This window comes from Panthera leo, chromosome B2 (genome assembly GCF_018350215.1).
Source record: "Panthera leo isolate Ple1 chromosome B2, P.leo_Ple1_pat1.1, whole genome shotgun sequence".
Taxonomy (NCBI): domain Eukaryota; kingdom Metazoa; phylum Chordata; class Mammalia; order Carnivora; family Felidae; genus Panthera; species Panthera leo.
In genome coordinates, this window is record NC_056683.1 from 15,156,968 (window position 1) to 15,175,184 (window position 18,217).

Below are 18,217 nucleotides of genomic sequence, written 5' to 3' on the forward strand. Positions count from 1 at the left end.
ACCACACTTTCCAGATTTTCCTCCTACCTCCCTGGGTCTCCCATCCGCCCCTCCAATGTCCAACAGGCGCTCCCACCTCACACAGCCCCGCCTGAGCTCCAGAACCTTCCCCACACCTTCTCCGCGCAAAGCCTTAAGGCATCGTCTCCTTGAACCTGACCTCTCCCTTTCACATCTCACACCCCAGTCTGGCCCAGGCCACCATCATCTGCGACCCGGGCTGCTGCGGTGGCCACACTGGCTCCACTCGGAGCCCCCCTGCGGCTCCCCCTACAGAGGGGGCCCGCCAGGCCCACCTGATCCAGCCGAGTGACTTTGAACCTCGCTTCCTGCCCCCTCCCTCGTCTCTCGGGCGGCAGGTGCCCGCGAACTGTGCCACCACCGGGCTCGGGGCTCCGCACGGGGCGCGGCCCCGCCCGGGGAGCCTCCTGGGGTCCTCCCGCAGAAGCGAGCTCCGCTCCCCTCCCCCTCGCCCTCCCACCCGTCGTGGGCCCCGGAAGAGGGGAGCGCGCATGCGCCCGCCGGCACCGCCCCCCGGCCCGCCTCGGCCGGCGGAGGTTCGAGTCCGCTCCGGTCGGTGCTGGGCTGGGACCCCCGGCGGGGAGCGGAGGACGGGCCGCCGAGCCCGCGGGCCGCGCGGAGACGCACCTGCCGGAGGCGGGAACGGCGGCGGCGGCGGCGGCCCTGACGCAGGGGGCGGGCCGTGGAGGCCGCGGGGCGGGCCGGCCACCTGCCCCACTGCAGCGGCCCCTGCCGGACACCCAGCCTGGCCGCGCTCGCGAACGGCGGGGGCCACCCCCGCTCCTGTCTGTCCGCCAGCGACGGTCGCTTTGCGCGACCGCGGAGCGGAGCCGGGGGCGGTGTCTTGCCGCGTCTTTGCGCGCTTCCCCGAGGTGTCGTGAATTACTACCCGCTTTCGTCTGGCCGGATCACACAGCTTCCGGACAGAGCACTTCAAACACTGGAAAACGCAATCTCCAAAGATGGTTAGCCGGGTTTCCGGGCAGCGACCCCTGAGATCTTTACCTGGGTGTCCCAAGGGAACAGTTTGAGGGTCTCTAGGGCAGGGTGTCCCAGGTGGCTCCACGTGTCTGATTTCCCTTAAAATCGCTCAGGTTTCTTCCTTTTGATTCAGGCTGACCACCAGCACGAGCCTTCTTGCAGTAGAACTGCCTACGGGTGTGCCCGTGGATCTGAACCGGAAGTGGCCTGAGAACCTGGGTGCAAAAAACGTTACCTTGACATTTGTTTTCTGGTGTCAGACCTCAACCACTTCCTAGTATGGCTGGAAATTCAGCCTACTTTGGAAGCCTCTCTTGCTCCTGTAGGCTCTCGCAGCCCCTCAGGGGCTTAGGGAATCCAAGGATATGGGAGGAGGGCCTCACATCTAACTATTTCCCTCCCCCCGCCCCCCCCCCCCCACGTGTATGTGGCACTTACTTTGTGATAGACACTTGTAAGCGCTTAACATACCTTAGCCAGTTTCTTTCTTTCTTTTTTTTTTTTTTTTTTTGAGTTTATTTATTTTGAGACAGAGAATGCATGGGAGGGGCAGAGAGAGAGGAAGAGAGAGAACTCCAAGCAGGCTCTGTGCTGCCAAATACAGAACCGGTCACAGGGCTTGAACTCACGAACTGTGAGATGGCTGACCTCAGCCAAAACCAAGAGCCAGGATGCTAACCTACTGAGGCGCCCAGGTGCCCAGCCTTAACCAGTTTAAATCTTCCCTGTTATCCCTACTTCACTGGTGGGGAAATGGAAACCCAGGGAAGTGATGCCCGAGGCAGAAAAGCTGTTGATAGAGCTAAGATTCGAACCTAAGTGCTTTAGCTCCAGATACAAAGGTCGGGGCTTCCACACACACTTTCTCTTATTACAGTGTTGTTCCATGGTTTCGTGTGCATGTGAGATTAGCCTTTGAGTGTTCATCCTTTCCTACATTCAGATACTGGGTGCAGGGAGCTGGGGCGGGAGGGGGGGGGTGCAGTGCCCTTCCCTGCAACCTTTCATGGTTTCAAGGCCCAACATGTAGCCCTCTGCCTCCGCCCACATGTTCACCCACCTCTGGGGCGTGGCCGTCCATCAAGGTCCAGGAGTCTCCTCCCTGCAGCAACCCTCCCTACCAACCCCTCAACGCCATCCCTTCTTCCAGACTTGGGTGAGCTGACGGTTCCTCCTGAAGCATCATTAGCTACTATCCTTGCCATCTTTCAAGCAACTCCCGCTGAATCTCCCGATGGCCTTGTTCTTTCAAAACAAAGACTGTCCCCTCTTCCTGAAATGTTCTTTCCCTATTCCCTCAAGAGTAACTCCTCTCAACCTTCCCCGCCCCCCTCAGTCGTAACTTCCTCAAGGAAGCCTTCTCTGACCCCAGCTCTCCCCCCAATGTGTGAGATCCCTTGTTCCTGATCCAGGCTCTTACAGCACTACAGCAATTATCCCAGTGAAGGTTTCAAATGCACTGCTGTTTGTTGGATTCCATTGTCTCCCCTCCACCAGGCTGTAAGCATCCCCGAAGATGACCTTTTTGTCTTTCTTTGCTCACAGTGGTATTTCCAGTGCCTCACAGGGCCTGACAGTGGATACTCAATTTATTAATTCAATTAATATGTGTCACACGAGTAAATGAGCAACCTCACAGGAAAAGCAGCCTAGCATGGAGAGGAGAATGGCTTGGCTGTCTTTACCAAAATGAAGAAGTAAATTACTTTTTCCTTTCACGTTGCTTAGGAGTCCCGAGCAGCACAGAACAAAGCAAAAGTAAACAAGCAAAAGCAGTTTATCGATTAACTACCTGTTTGCAGAGGTTTTCCTGGCATAATGAAGGAGGTGATATAAGAATTTAGGAGTACATACGCTAGGCAGTAGAATCTTGCCTCCTCCCTTTAGTGAAATTCAGACATGCCAAACTTTCCCTCTGGGAAGAAAATCTCCCCCCCCCCCCACTCTGACTTTTTTTAAATGTTTATTTACTTTGAGAGAGAGAGAGGGATTATGCATGCGTGAGCAGGGGAGGGGCAGAGAGAGAGGGAGAAAGAATCCCAAGGAGGCTCCACGCTGTGAGATCATAACCAGAGTCAAAATCAAGGGGCACCTGGGTGGCTCAGTTTGTGAGATTGAGCCCCAAGTTGGGCTCTGTGCTGAAGCCTGCTTGGGATTCTCTCTTTCTGCCCCACCCCCTGCATGTGCGAGCTCTATCTCCCCCTGCCCACCTCAAATTAAATAAACATTTTAGGAAAAAAAGAGAAATCAGGCTTTGGACACTTAACCAACTGAGCCACCCCAGGCACCCCATGTATATTCTGTCCGAGTCGCTCACTTTGCTGATTGCCATGCTGCCTCTTAAGGGTGGACTGTCCTCTTTAAGCTCTGGTGCAAATGTAAACATGGATGTAAACATCTAGACTTGGCGTCCTTCACCGATTGACTGATTTTGACATGCTTAGGAGAAAGCTACAAGTTTCTAAGGGTTTTACTCAGTACTAAGGGAGAACAACAAGAAAATCGACATCAAGACCGCAAAACTAGAAGAGATATAAACACCATCCAGAAATGGTGCAAAACCCCAGCCGCGTAGATGATACATTTCCCAGCTCTAGTCTGTTTCCACAATCACACGCCGATGTGACGCTCATCCCCCCATCTACCCCCCGGCATCTTGGGCCCTGTGTGGAGAAAGGCAAGAGAGCAAGAACGTGTCTGCACAGCCCCTCAGGTTCTTCAGGTTTCGGTATGAGGCCAGAGGAGTGGTTAGCGCAAAGAACGGCCTTGCCCTCGGAGGGATCCCGCACACACAGCATCCAGGGCTTTGGCTTTCACTTCCGTCAGCTGGTCAGTCCATCTGCATACAATACAGCTGCATAGGATATAGCAAAACAGCTGTGAGTGGTGGAAGGCAGGAAATGAGGGGTGCAGGTGTTTGCATGCTCTGTGGTGCGGGAAGCCAGGTTATGAGGAAATGGTTATATCAGACAGCAATCTGGAACAACGAGGGCGCAATCTTCTAGTAGTTGGATGGCGAGGTGTAGGGGAGTCAGTGCCCTTATTCCTAATGTCTGTGATAATTAATAAAGGGAAACTTCACTAAAGTCCAGAGGGCAGAAGGGGAACCCTTATCACTCAACATCAATTACAAGAATTGTCAATTTCAGGTCCCAACAAAGAATGGCCAATAGGGAAGAATCCTCAATGACAGGCGCCAACAGGGAAAAGATGTGCATTGCACCTCTACTCCTGCAACCCAGCCAATGAGAAGCCTTCATCACCCTGAACTCTTGCCTTTGTCCAGTGGACTTTCATTCAAAACAGCCCCTTCCAGGGCACCTGGATGGCTCAGTCTGTTAAGCCTCCGACTCTTGATTTCGGCTCAGATCATGATCTCGCAGTTCATGAGTTTGAGCCCCGCATTGGGCTCTGCATTGACAGTGTGGAGCCTGCTTGGGATTCACTCTCTCCCTCTCCTTCTGCCCCTCCCCCACTCGTGCACGTGCTTGCTCGCTCTCTCAAAGTAAATAAACGTTAAAAAAAAAAAAAAACCAACCACTTCCAACTTCCTCCTTCTCCATAAAATAACATTTCTTTCCTCTCTTTTGTTGGACGTGCCTGTGGTTTGCTGCAGATTGCTGTGTCAAATTGCAATTCTCCACTTCGATTCCAGAATAAACCCATTTTTGCTGGTTTAAAATAACTGTTTCGTTTTTAAGGTTAATGTATCCAAGAGCCCTGTTCTTTCTTTTCATGTTTAGAACATCCATGTTTTGGGGCGCCTGGGTGACTCAGTCAGTTAAGCGTCTGACTTTGGCTCAGGTAATGCTCTCATGGTTCGTGAGTTCAGGCCCCGAGTCGGGCTCTGTGCTGACAGCTCAGAGCCCGGAGCCTGCTTCGGATTCTGTGTCTCCCTCTCTCTCTCTGACCCTCCCCCATTCATGCTCTGTTTCTCTCTATCAAAAATAAATAAACATTAAAAAAAATTTTTTTTAAACCTGCCCATTTCTGAAAGCCAAATTCTATTGGTATTTTTTAAGGGATCAAGTTAAATTTATAAACTAACATGGGGGGAATTGACAGATACTTACGATATTGAGTTTTCCTACTCAAAAACAGTATCTACTTAATTTGAAAACATATATGCGCCCTTAATGTTTATTGCAGCATTATTTACAATGGCCAAGATATGGAAGCAGCCCAAATGTCCATGGATAAATGAATTTCTACATTTAGAAATATTACCTAGCCATAAAAAAAGAATAAAATTTTGCCACTTGCAACAACAAGAAGTACCTAGAGGTTGTTATGTTAAATGAAGTAAGTCAGACAAAGAAAAACATGGGTACCGCCATCATGCCAGGGAGAGTGGAGCTCCGCAGTCTGGGGGATCCGAAAGGGTAGGAGGTGAAAGTCGGTGCTCAAAGCTGAGGCTCATCACTATGGAGTTCAGCGTGATACGCCTAACAATGAGTTCATGCTGTGCCACTGGAAAGAGAAAGACTCCAGGCAGTGTTTAGAGGAATGTGAGATCATCAACAAATGTGCTCTGGACTTCTTCAAACAGATCAAGCTTCACTGTGTAGAGCCTTTTACAGAAGCTTAAACTAGAGGTGCCTGGGTGGCTCAGTCAGCTGAACGTCTAACTTCAGCTCAGGTCATGATCTCACAGTTGATGGGTTCAAGCCCCGCGTCAGACTCTGTGCTGACAGCCCGGAGACTAGAGCCTGCTTCAGATTCTGTGGCTCCCTCTCTCTCTGCCCCTCCCACCCCAAAAGTAAATGAACATTAAAAGAAATAAAAAACAAATAAAAATAAGAAGGTTAAACTTGCATTGATTATTCCAGCCTGCATTTAACTCTGCTGGTGTTGCAAACAGCAGACCAAGTTTGACAAGCGTGTGCCGGACAAACTGGGCTGGGTGTGACATGACCCGAAAGAGCGGTCAAAGTCACCCAAGTGAAAACAGATCAACCTTTCCCAGAGAATCTCAAGACCAAGAGCACAGGCCAACCCCGAGGTGGAAGGAGAACTGAAGCCTCCCAAATATGGCAGCCGCCATGTTTTCTGGACCAGGTAGAGAGGGGTCCATGGCCTGCACTCAGTCACAGGTCCAGACGACCACTGATGACACTCCCATGCTGTTTGCATCGACCAATAGAGTGTCCTTTCTGGGATTACAAACTTTAAAAAGTTAATTCATGTGACTTGGCAGTTATTCTATACCATTTCCCGGCCATTAAAATTTTTAAAGGGAAAAAAACCCAAAACCAGAAACAGACTCATAAATACAGAGGACAAACATAGTTGCCAAGGGGGGGAGGTGGTAGAAGAAGTCAGAGAAATGGGTGAAGGGGATGAAGATTACAAACATCCAGTTAGTTATAAAATAAGTCATGGGGATGAAAGGTAAAGTAGAGAGAATATAGTCAATAATATTGTAATAACTTTCCATGGTGACAGATGGTAAGCAGACTTATCGTGGTGAGCATTTCAAAATGTATACAATTGTTGAATCGCTATGTTATCACCTGAAACTAATATAATATCGTATGTCAACTACACTTCAACTAAAAAAAATATATGCCTTTTCATTTATTCAAGGCATCTTTTAAATCTCCCAAGAGCCCTTACATTTTTCTTCATATATAGTTTTCCCACATTTCTTGTTAAATTATTCCTATTTTATCTTGAAATTCTGTTATTGGAGTTAACCGTTCAAAAAGCCCTCTCACTGCAGAAAGTCCTCTTTACACGAAGAATCCAACAAAAGAAGTACCAAGACAATAGGAGGTTAAAAGCTAAGGAACGTGGGAATAAAAAGGAAGTGTCCAATATTCTACCACATTAAATTGACTGGGCAAGTTTGACCTCCCGATTTAGTCTCCTCCATCCCCCCATTGGCACATCCATCCATCCATCCATCCACTTATTCATTTATCAGTCGTGTGCCAACCATGGCTAGGCCTTCAATCAGAGCAATGGATAAGAACTAACAGCACCAGCAGAGATAACTATGCACGGATCAAATAATAAAATTCTGCCATCAAACATATACCGTGTTGTATCTTTGGCCCTCGGCCTTTCTCAACACATTAAGCACTAAAATTTAGAATCTGCTTTTCTTTATTTAATTTTTTTGACCTCCAATAAATAGCTGTGCGGGGTACTTAGTGTAAAAGTCAACATTCTCTCTCAGAGCATGAAGCATTTTGTAATAACCTGCCATCGGGGTGTTTGACAAGTTTACTGTGAGATGTCAAGGCAAGTCGAGGCAAACCACCTCTAACTACCATACTTCTAGATTAACTAGATTGGTGGGAAGCAAAAACATCCTCAAGAAACAAAGAGAAAAGGTCTTGTGGTTTCCATGTAATCTGACATATGCCTGTCCATTTTTTGTTATGTAGTTTGCAGATATTTATTTTAAGAACATATTTGATCACATGTACCGCCCGGTTTGTGATCATCACGGGTGTGTGTATGTAAGTTTGTTGTAGGCAATTCTATAAGGCTTAAGAATCCAGGGTCCATAGCTTCTGTTCTAGCATCTTGAGTCTCAGATTTTTTACCTTTTAGATGGGACTAACAATGCCCCTTCTTACTAGATTGTTGTTAGGAGCAAGTGAAATAATGTCAACAGAGGATTTAACACAGGGCCTGGTGTAGCTACACCCAATAAGCAGTTGCCCAGTTGCTATTAATTTACTGCTATTAACTTACAACTAGCAGTTGCTATTAATTTTACTACTAGAAGGTGGAATCACCTTCTAGATTGTATTTTGAAAGCATACCCACGCCATCATTACCAGCGCTTGACCCCTTTATTTGTGCTGTGTCATCAACCTCCTTGAAAGAGATACAGCACCTCAACCCTCTTGGAAAGGTATGAACCAAACATTAATCAGATTCTGAATTTTGCTTTACGGAAAACAGGTGTGGTTCTGGGAACAGCGGCCTCAACAACACCTGGGAGCTCGTTAGAAATGCAGAAACTCGAACCCTATCCCAGACCTCTCAGTCAGAATCTGCATTGTAAGAAGATCCCTGGGTTGATTTCCAGAAACTTCAGAGTCTGAGAGGCCCTGACATTGTTTACCTACCAGTGGAGACAAAGTTATTATAAACAGCTGCTGCCCCTAGAGCAGGGGTAACGCGGTGTTATATAAGAAAGTCACAGCATCCTTGTTCCTGCCCAGTGGAAGGCTGATCTGTTCTTTTGCCGGAACTCCAAACCAAAAATTATATTTCTCACCAAAAAGAGCAAATGAAACACCCATCCTGTAGTTCAGCGCATGCAAGGGATACAGAATGCTAATCTACAGGAGGAGGAAAGCTGAATGCAGAGCAAACCAAGGCACTTGACCCTGGACGTTAAGGAATCAGTGGCTGACATTGATGAAGTTTCCCTGGAAATGTAATTGATCAAACTCCAATAGAAAGAGCTCTGGATTATTTTTTTAATGTCTGCACATTCCAGCAGTATGTGAGGAGTTCATTTACTCCACATTGTCTCCTGTGCTTAGTATTGTCAGCAGTTTCAAAGGCATCCTATTAAGCGTAAGGTGGCATCAAATTGTGATTTCCATTTCTCTAACGAATAACCATCCTGAGCATCTCTCCACGTAGTCATTTTCTGTCCACTTTTGGTGAAGTGTGTCCATTCAAATATTTTGCCTCTTGTAAAAAATTAGGTTGTGACATTAAATTAAAATTAAGTTTAATTCAAAATTTTAAATTTAATTAAATTATTTTTTACAAGAGGCAAAATATTTCATTAATAATTAAGTTGTGACATTCTTTAGCCAGATACTTGTTTATAAGTATTTTCTCTGCTGCTCATCCTTCCATTATCTTACACGCATCTTTCAAGGAGCAGACCTTTTTCAATTTTGACGAAGTCCAATTTATCAACAAATTCCGATGGCTTATGGCTTGATTTGTGTCCCCTAAGTAATCTTTGCCTCAGCCCAAATCACAAAGGTGCTTTTCTATGCTTTCTTCTGGAAGGGCATTGGCTTCCATGGTAGCCGCTAGTCAAATGTCAAATTTAAATTTAAATTAATTAAAATCTAATTAAATAAAATGACCAATTCAGTTTCTTAGTCACATTAGCCACATTTCAAGTGCGCAAGAGCCACTTGTGGCTACTGGCTATTGTATTGAACACCACAGGATAAGAAAACATTTTCAGCATTACAAATGTTGCTGTAGAAGACTAATAGGTTTGGGTTTTACAATCAGATCTGTGATCCATTTTGAGCCAGCAATCTCACTCCTGGGTATTTCAAGAGAAATGGAAAATACATCCACAGAAACATCTCTAGACTAATGTTTAAAGCAGCTGTATTTTTTTTTTTTTGTTAATGTTTATTTTTGAGAGAGACAGAGACAGAGACAGAGCACAAGCAAGGGAAGGGCAGAGAGAGAGAGGGAGACACAGAATCCAAAGCAGGCTCCAGGATCTGAGCTGTCAGCACAGAGCCCGGTGCGGGGCTTGAATTCATAAGCTGTGAGATCATGACCTGAGCTGAACTCGGACGCTTAACCGACTGTGCCTCCCTGGTGCCCCACAGCAGCTGTATTCTTAAAAATTGTTTTTAAATGTTGATTTATTTTTGAGAGACAGAGCACGAGTGGGGGAGGGGCAGAGAGAGAGAGAGAGAGAGAGAGAGAGAGACAGAATCTGAAGCAGGCTTCAGGCTCCAGGCTTCAAGCTGTCAGCACAGAGCCCGATGCAGGGCTCGAACTTATGAACCGTGAGGTCATGACCTGAACTGAAGTTGAACACTCAACCGACTGAGTGTTCGACCCACTGTAGGCTCCCCTACAGCAGCTGTATTCTTAATTGCCAAAACCCGGAAACAATCCACATAACCATCAACTGTGAATGGATAAACAAATCCGTGGTGCAGCCTTGCAAGGAGATCTAGGCAGCAATAAAGAAGAACAAATGAATAACATAGGTAACAATGGGCGTGACTCTCGAAAGCATTATGTTAAATGAAAAAAGCCAAACTCAAAAGGCTACTACTTACTCTGTGGTTCTATTCAGATCATACTCTGGAAAAGGCAAAACTCTCGGCATAAAAATTAGATCAGTTGCCAGGGGACTGGGGTGGAGTAAGAGATTGATTATACAGAGGCATGAGAACATTTTGCATTTTGGCGACAGAGAAATATTCCAGATCTTCATTGTAGTGGGGATTATACGACCACATATGTTTGTCAAAATTCCTAAAACTGTTCACTTGAAAAGGGTCAATTTCACCGGAAGCGTTTATTATCCCACAGTTTCTAGAGGTTAGGGATTTGGGAGCAGTTTAGTTGTGTGGTTGTGGCTTTGATCTCCCGGCTCAAATGTCAGCTGGGGTTGCTGTCATGTGAAGGCTTGACCAGGGCTTGTGGATCTTCATGTTAAGCTGTTCCTGTATTCTTTTTTTTTTTTTTTAATTTTATTTTGTATTTTTTAAAATTGAGGGGTGCCTGGGTGGCTTAGTCGGTTGAGCGTCCGACTTCGGCTCAGGTCATGATCTCGCGGTCCGTGAGTTCAAGCCCCGCGTCGGGCTCTGTGCTGACACCTCGGAGCCCGGAGCCTGTTTCGGATTCTGTGTCTCCCTCTTTCTCTGACCCTCCCCTGTTCATGCTCTCTCTCTCTCTCTCAAAAATAAATAAAATGTTTAAAAAAAAAAAAGAATTCTTTAAAAAAAATAAAAATAAAAAATAAAATTGACATCCAAATTAGTTAGCATCTAGTGCAACCATGATTTCAGGAGCAGATTCCTTAGTGCCCCTTCCCCGTTTAGCCCATCCCCCCTCCCACACCCCGTCCAGCAACCCTCAGTTTGTTCTCCATATTTATGAGTCTCTTCTGTCCCCTCCCCCCGTTTTTATTTTTGCTTCCCTTCCCTTATGTTCATCTGTTTTGTCTCTTAAAGTCCTCATATGAGTGAAGTCATATGATATTTGTCTTTCTCTGACTAATTTCACTTAGCATAATACCCTCTAGTTCCATCCACGTAGTTGCAAATGGCAAGATTTCATTCTTTTTGATTGCCGAGTATACTCCATTGTGTGTGTGTATATATATATATATACCACATCTTCTTTATCCATTCATCCATCGATGGACATTTGGGCTCTTTCCAAACTTTGGCTATTGTTGATAGTGCTGCTATAAACATGGGGGTGCATATGTCCTTTCGAAACAGCACACCTGTATCCTGCGGAGAAATGCCTAATAGTGCAATTGCTGGGTCGTAAGGTAGTTCTACTTTTAGTTTTTTGAGGAATCTCCATACTGTTTTCCAGAGTGGCTGCACCAGCTTGCATTCCCAAAGCTGTTCCTGTATTCTTGATCTACAGAGACTGTGGGATAATGAATGCTTTGTTTCTTTTTTCTTTCTTTTTACAAAATTTTCTTTAATGTTTTTTATTTTATTTTTGAGACAGAGAGAGACAGAGCATGAGCAGGGGAGGGTTAGAGAGAGAGGGAAACACAGAATCCGAAGCAGGCTCCAGGCTCTGAGCTGTCAGCACAGAGCCCGACGCGGGGCTTGAACTCACAGACAGTGAGATAGTGACCTGAGCCAAAGTCGGAAGCTCAACCAACTGAGCCACCCAGGCACCCCATGAATGCTTTGTTTCAAGCCACTATGTTTTGGGTTAATTTGTTACACAAAGGTAGGCAAGTAATATACCTATCAATGACAGAGAGAAAATGGGAAGGGCCCAAATCAGGAGAAATAAGTAGTGCCACTAGGGTTTGGGTAGGAGAGGCAGCCTCTGACCCTCTGAGCTCAGCTTGGTATCTCTACGGCAGGGGACAAGGTATTCAACTAGGCAGGGTTAAAGAGGAGTTCCTCTGATGTTTTGGGGAACAGGGAAGGAGAATTAGGCATAAGATAAGAAGAAAGTAATCGTCACTCTTGCCACTTTCCATGTGTCTAGGCTTGGTGCAGGTGCAGGGGTCTTTGAACTTGCTCATTTGCTCCATAATGGATGTGCATGGTAGAAGGAGGAATGTACCACCAAGAAAGTCATATCTGGTGGACTGGACGGGGACTGGGAGCTCAAAAGAAGAAAGAGCAATAAACACAGAGCCTCTGAGAGTGAATTCATTCTAAGGGAAGACAAAGTCAGGCACCCTGAACCAGCCTTAGCAACAAGACTAAGGTTTGGAGGAGGGCAGAAGTTTCAGGTAGAACCCAGTGGCCATTACATGAGTCTGCCTCAGCCCAGTCCTCTTGACAACCTAGGAACTCTAAAGAGGAAAAAGCTTGTGTAAAATGAAAGCACTCAGCTCATCAAACTCTGTAATGCCTGGGGGCAACAGGTCTCTCCTGGGGGCCTGGAAGGACATAAGCCAAGGACAGCAGTGTTTACAAGTCATTACCCATTACATGGGAGAAATGACGTGCCAACGATGAACAAGTAGGCTATTAAGTGGCGGGTGGGGCTGATCATCTTGCTGAAATGGGCAGTGGCAGGAAGGAGCTTGGAGATGTCTACAAATATAAAAAGGAAGGCAAGGGGTGCCTGAGTGGCTCAGTTGGTTGAGTGTCTACCTCTTGGTTTTGGCTCAGGTCATGATCTCATAGTCAGTGGGCTCAAGCCCCTCATTGCGATCTGCGCTGATAGCGCGGAGCCTGCTTGGGATTCTCTCTCTCTCCCTCTCTCTGCACCTCCTTTGCTCACTGGCTCTCTCTCCCAAAATAAATAAATAAACAAACATTTTTTTAAAAATTATAAAAAAGAAGACAAATACTTGGGAGACAACAAGAATACTATACTATAGTTATATAAGCGTGGGCTTATAAGTGTGACTAACAAAATATGTCTAAATAGTAAAGTGACCTGATTTGTACCCTCAGTTGGTGAGGTCTAGGGACATTCCAGGTATAGAAAAATAGTGGTCTGGTTCTTCATTGTGAGCCACAGAAACCAATTCCGGCTAGTTGAATTAGAAAAAAAAATATTTTATTAGAAAAGATATTAGATAAATATAACTACAATAATGTGTTAATGATTAACAAGATAAAGAGATGCAAGTTGTGACATCAAAAACACAAAACATGGGAAGGAAGAGAGTAAAAATGTAGAGCTCTAGCATCCATTTGGACAAGTTGTTATTCACTTAAAATAGACTGTTATAAATATAAGTTGCTTTATGTAAGCCTCTGGCAACCACAAAGCAAAAATCTACAGCAGATACGCAAAAGATAAAGAGAAGGGAATCTAAGCATACCACTACAGAAAAGCATCAATTCACAAAGGAGGGGAGCATGACACAAAGAAGGGAACAAAAGCACAAAACAGCCAGAAAACACTTAGCAAAATAGTAATAGGACCATACCTATCAACAATTACTTTCCTTTTTTTTTTTTTTTTAAAGTAGGCTCCAAATCCAGCATGGAGCCCAAAGTGAGGTTTGAATTCATTACCCCAAGATCAAGACCCAAGCTGAGATCAAGGGTCAGATGCTTAACCCACTGACCCATCCCGGTGCCCCTCAACAATTACTTTAAGTGTAAGTGGACTAAATTCCCCAATCAAAAGACATAGAGTGGCTGAATGGATAAAAATTTAAACAAATAAAAAAACAAGACTCAACTATATGCTGCCTGTAAGAGACCCACTTCAGCTTTAAGGACACACATAGACTGAAAGTGAAGGGGTGGAAAAGATATTCCATGCAAATGGAAGCCAAAAGAAAGCTGGAGCAGCTATGTCTATGTTGGATGAAACAGAATTTAAATCAAAGACTGTAACAGGAGACGAAGAAGGGCATTATATAATGATAAAGGTGTTAATCTAACAAGAGGATATAACATTTGTAAATATTGACATACCCAATATAAGAGCACCTAAATATATAAATCAAATACTAACCGACCTAAAGGGAGAAATAGACAGCAAAACAATAATAACAGGGGACTTTAATACCCTGCTTTCTTCATCCAGACAGAAAATCAATAAGGAAGCATCAGACTTAAATGACAAATCGGACCAGACGGACTTAACAGGCATATACCAAACATTACATTCAAAATCAGCAAAATACACATTCTTCTCAAGTGTACATGGAACATTCTCCTGATAGATCTTACAGTAGGCCACAAAACAAGTCTTAAGAAATTTAAGAAGACTGAAATCATAATAAGCTTTTTTTCTTTTCTGACCACAGCAGTGTGAAACTAGAAATCCGTTATAAGAAGAAAACTGGAAAATTCACAAATATGTGGTGATCAAGCAACATGCTATTAAACAACCAATGGACCAAAGGGAAAATAAAAAGAGAAATTAAAAAAAATCTCAAGACAAAGGAAAATGGAAACACAACATACCAAAATTTATGGGATGCAGTAAATGCAGTTCTAAGGCAGGAAGTTCATAGCAATAAATGCCTATATATAGAAATAAGAAAGATCTCAAATAAACAACCTAACTTTATACCTGAAGGAATTAGAAGAACAAACTAAGCCCAAAGTTAGTAGAAGGAAGGAAATACCATAGATCAGAGTAAAAATAAATGAAATAGAGATTAAAAAACAATAGAAAGGATCAATGAAACTAAGAGCTGGTTTTGTTTTGTTTTTTTTTAAAGATAAACAAAATAGACAAACCTTTGGCCAGACTCACCAAGAAGAGAGGGGATGCAAATAAGATCAGAAATAAAAAAGGAGATGTTACAAATGGTACCACAGAAATACAAAGGATCATGCATCTACTATGAACAGTTATATATCAACAAATTGGACAACCTAGAAGAAACAGATAAATTCCTAAAAACATACAATGTATCAAGACTGAACCATCAAGAAATATCAAAGCTGGGGTGCCTGGCTTGCTCGGTTGGTGAAGTGTGTAACTTGGTATCTGGGTTGTAGGTTTGAGCCCCACATTGGGTGTGGAGATTACTTTAAAAATAGATAAAATCTTAAAACAAAAAGAAATACAAAACCTGAACAGACCAATTGCTGGTAAAGAGATTGAATTAGGAATTAGAAACCTCCCAACAAATGAGGCATCTGGATGGCTCAGTTGGTTAAATGTCTGACTCTCATTTTCAGCTCAAGTCATGATCTCACAGATCGTGAGTTAGAACCCCATGTCAGGCTCTATGCTGACTGCACATAGCTTGCTTGGGATTTCTCTCTCCCTCTCTCTCTGCCTTTCTCTGCTTGCTCTCTCTTTTGCTCAATAAATAAATAAATAAACATTAAAAAAAAAACCCTCCCAACAAACAAAAGTTTAGGGCTGGATGGATACACTCACTGGTGCATTCTACCAACCATTTAAAGAATTAATACCAATCCTTCTCAAATGCTTCCAAAAAATAGAAGAGGAGGGTATACCCCCAAACTCATTTTATGAGGCCAGCATTACACTGAGACCAAAATCAGACAAGGACACTATAGGAAAAGAAAATTACTGGCCAATATCCATAATGAATATAATTGCAAAAATCTCAAAAAAAAAGTATTAGCACACTGAATTCAATGACACATTAAAAGGATCATATACCACGATCAAGCTAGATTTATTCCAAGGATTCAGGGATGGTTCAACACCCACAAGTCAGTCAATGTGACACACCACATTAACAAAATGAAGGATGCAATCCTATGATCATCTCAATAAATGCAGAAAAGCATTTGACAAAATTCAATGTCTATTCATGATAAAACTCTCAATAAAGTGGGTACAGAGGGAACATGTCTCAACATAATAAAGGCCATATATGACAAGCCCACAGCTAATATCATACTCACCAGTGAAAAGTGAAAGCTTTTCCTCTAAGATCAGGAACAAGACAAGGATGCCCACTAATGCCACTTTTCTTTAACATGGTGCTAGGAGTCGTAGCCAGAGCAATTAGGCAAGAAAAATAAAAGGCATCAAGATCAGAATGAAAGCAGCAAACCTGTCTCCATTTACAGATAAAATGATATTATATACAGAAAACCTTAAAGGCTCCATTAAAAAAATTGATACAAGAATTTAGTAAAGTTGTAGGATACAAAATCAATATACAAAGCTCAGTTGCATTTCTATACATTAATAATTAACCAAAAGAGGGATGAGAAAACAGTACTATTTACTATCGCCTCAAAAAGAATAAAATACCTAGGAATAAATTTAACCAAAGAGGTGAAAGATCTGTACACTGATGACAGAAACTGAGGAAGACACAAGTAAAGGGAAAGATATTCTATACTCATGAATTGGAAGAACTGATAATGTTGAAAATGTCCACCTACTCAAAGCCAAAGCAATTTACAAAAACAATGCAAGCCCTATCAAAATACCAACATTTTTACAGAAATAGAACAATCCTAAAATTCACACGGAACCACAAAAGACCCCAAAATAGCCAAAGCAATCTGGAGAAAAAAGAACAAAGCTGGAGACATCACACTTCCTGATTTCAATCTAGATGACAAAGCTATCATAATCAAAACAGTATGGTACTGGCCTAAAAACAGATACTAGATCAACGGACTGGAGTAGAGAGCCCACTAATAAACTCACACATATGTGGTCAATTATATGTGACAAGAGTCACAAATATACAAGGGGGAAAGAACAGTCTTTTCAATAAATGGTGCTGGGAAAACTGGATAGCCACATGCAAAAGAATGAAACTGGACCCCAATCTTACACCACACACACCAATCAACTCACACTGGATTAATGACTTCAATGTAAGACTTGAAATCACAAAACTCCAGAAGAGAACTTAGGTGGTAGAGTTCCTGACACTGGTTTTGGTGTTGATTTTTTGGATTTGACACCAAAAGCTAAGGCAACAAAAGCACAAATAAACAAGGGAGACTACTTCAAACAAAGAAGCTTCAGTGCAGCAAAGGAAACCATAAGCAAAATAGAAAGATAACCTATGGAATGAGAACAAAAATTTGCAAATCATATAGGCGATAAGGAACTAATATCTAAAATATATAAAAACTCCAATAAATGATGATGATAGATGAAAGATGTAATATAAATGTGTGCATGTAGAGGGCGCCTGGATGGCTCAGTTGGTTAAGTGACCGACTTTGGCTCAGGTCATGATCTCACAGTCTATGAGTTTGAGCCCTGCGACGGGCTCTGTGCTGACAGCTCAGAGCCCGGGGCCTGCTTTGGATTCTGTTTCTCCTCTCTCTGCCCCTCCCCCACTCATGCTCAATCTCTCTCTGTCTCTCAAAAATAAATAAACGTTAAAAAAAATTTTTTTTAATGTGTGTATGTATTTGTGCGTCTACGTACATATTTCCCCTAGTTCTGTTCGCTGAAAGCCTGGGAGCAGCAATACCCAGTATCAGTTGACACATTTGGCACAGGAAAGAGGAAGGTGATCCTGGAACATTCTGTAGTTCCAGAAAGCAAGAACATGCCCCAAGAACGATGGGGACATCAGAAGGACACAGAGCTAATAATTACAACTTATTAAATAACACTGGAAACCATGGGAACATAGATACATGGTATGTATATTTAAACATACACATTTATTTTATATGCATTCTGTGTGTGTGTGTGTGCGCGTGTGTGTGCATGTGTGCGCACGTGTGATACAGAACAGGGTACCAAGATAGTTTCCAAATACCACCCTACAAAATATTTGTCAAACCTGGTATTTTCCACCTAATTAAGGGATCAAAGTGGATATCATCAGTAACGAGACAAACAGAAATTATGGGATGCAATCACTTCCAACAATGATAGTATTAATCTAATCTCAAGGAAACACCAGTTAGACCAGATTGGAGGATAATCTACAGAAGAACTGCACTGTTAATTATGAAAGTGTCAAGGTCATAAAAGCCTCTGAAAGATTGAGGGAGTCTTCCAGACAGAGACTCAAGAACCATGGGAGCTAAAGACTCCATGTGATCGTGACCTGGAGACTTTTGCTAAACAATTCACTCTTGGGTCAGCTGAACACTCTTGAATGGCTCCGGGGATTAGGTGGTAGTGCTGTATCAAGGCGGATTTCCTGACTTTGACTGTTGTACTGTGGTTATGCAGGAGAATGTTCTTGTGTGCAGAAAATACATAAGTATAATGGGAGGATAATGGGACATTAGATTATCAACTGCTCACAAATCGTTTAGAGAAAAAACATTATTTGTGTAGTATCCCCAATTTTATTAATAAGTCATGATTATTCCAAAGTAAAACAATTTTTTAAAACGTAAAAAAAGACATTTAAAATAGAAAAAGATAT

At 43.4% G+C, this 18,217-nt stretch overlaps 1 protein-coding gene and 1 pseudogene across 4 annotated transcripts in view; one reads left to right on the forward strand and one right to left on the reverse strand.

The window, feature by feature from the left end:
• Positions 1–1,228, reverse strand: part of SIRT5 (sirtuin 5) — a 41,744-nt gene extending 40,516 nt beyond the window's left edge. For 2 of the 4 annotated variants that reach the window (XM_042937876.1, XM_042937872.1), the window contains exon 1: positions 297–483. The gene's annotated coding sequence lies outside the window, so the exon portion shown is untranslated. Of the gene's footprint in view, positions 1–296; positions 484–648; positions 692–1,026 lie in introns of those variants that run through there. The other 2 variants (XM_042937873.1, XM_042937875.1) reach the window with 2 other exon arrangements.
• A 4,109-nt stretch (positions 1,229–5,337) lies between these two features.
• On the forward strand, positions 5,338–6,064 carry LOC122220627 (annotated as a pseudogene).
• Positions 6,065–18,217: the final 12,153 nt, after the last annotated feature.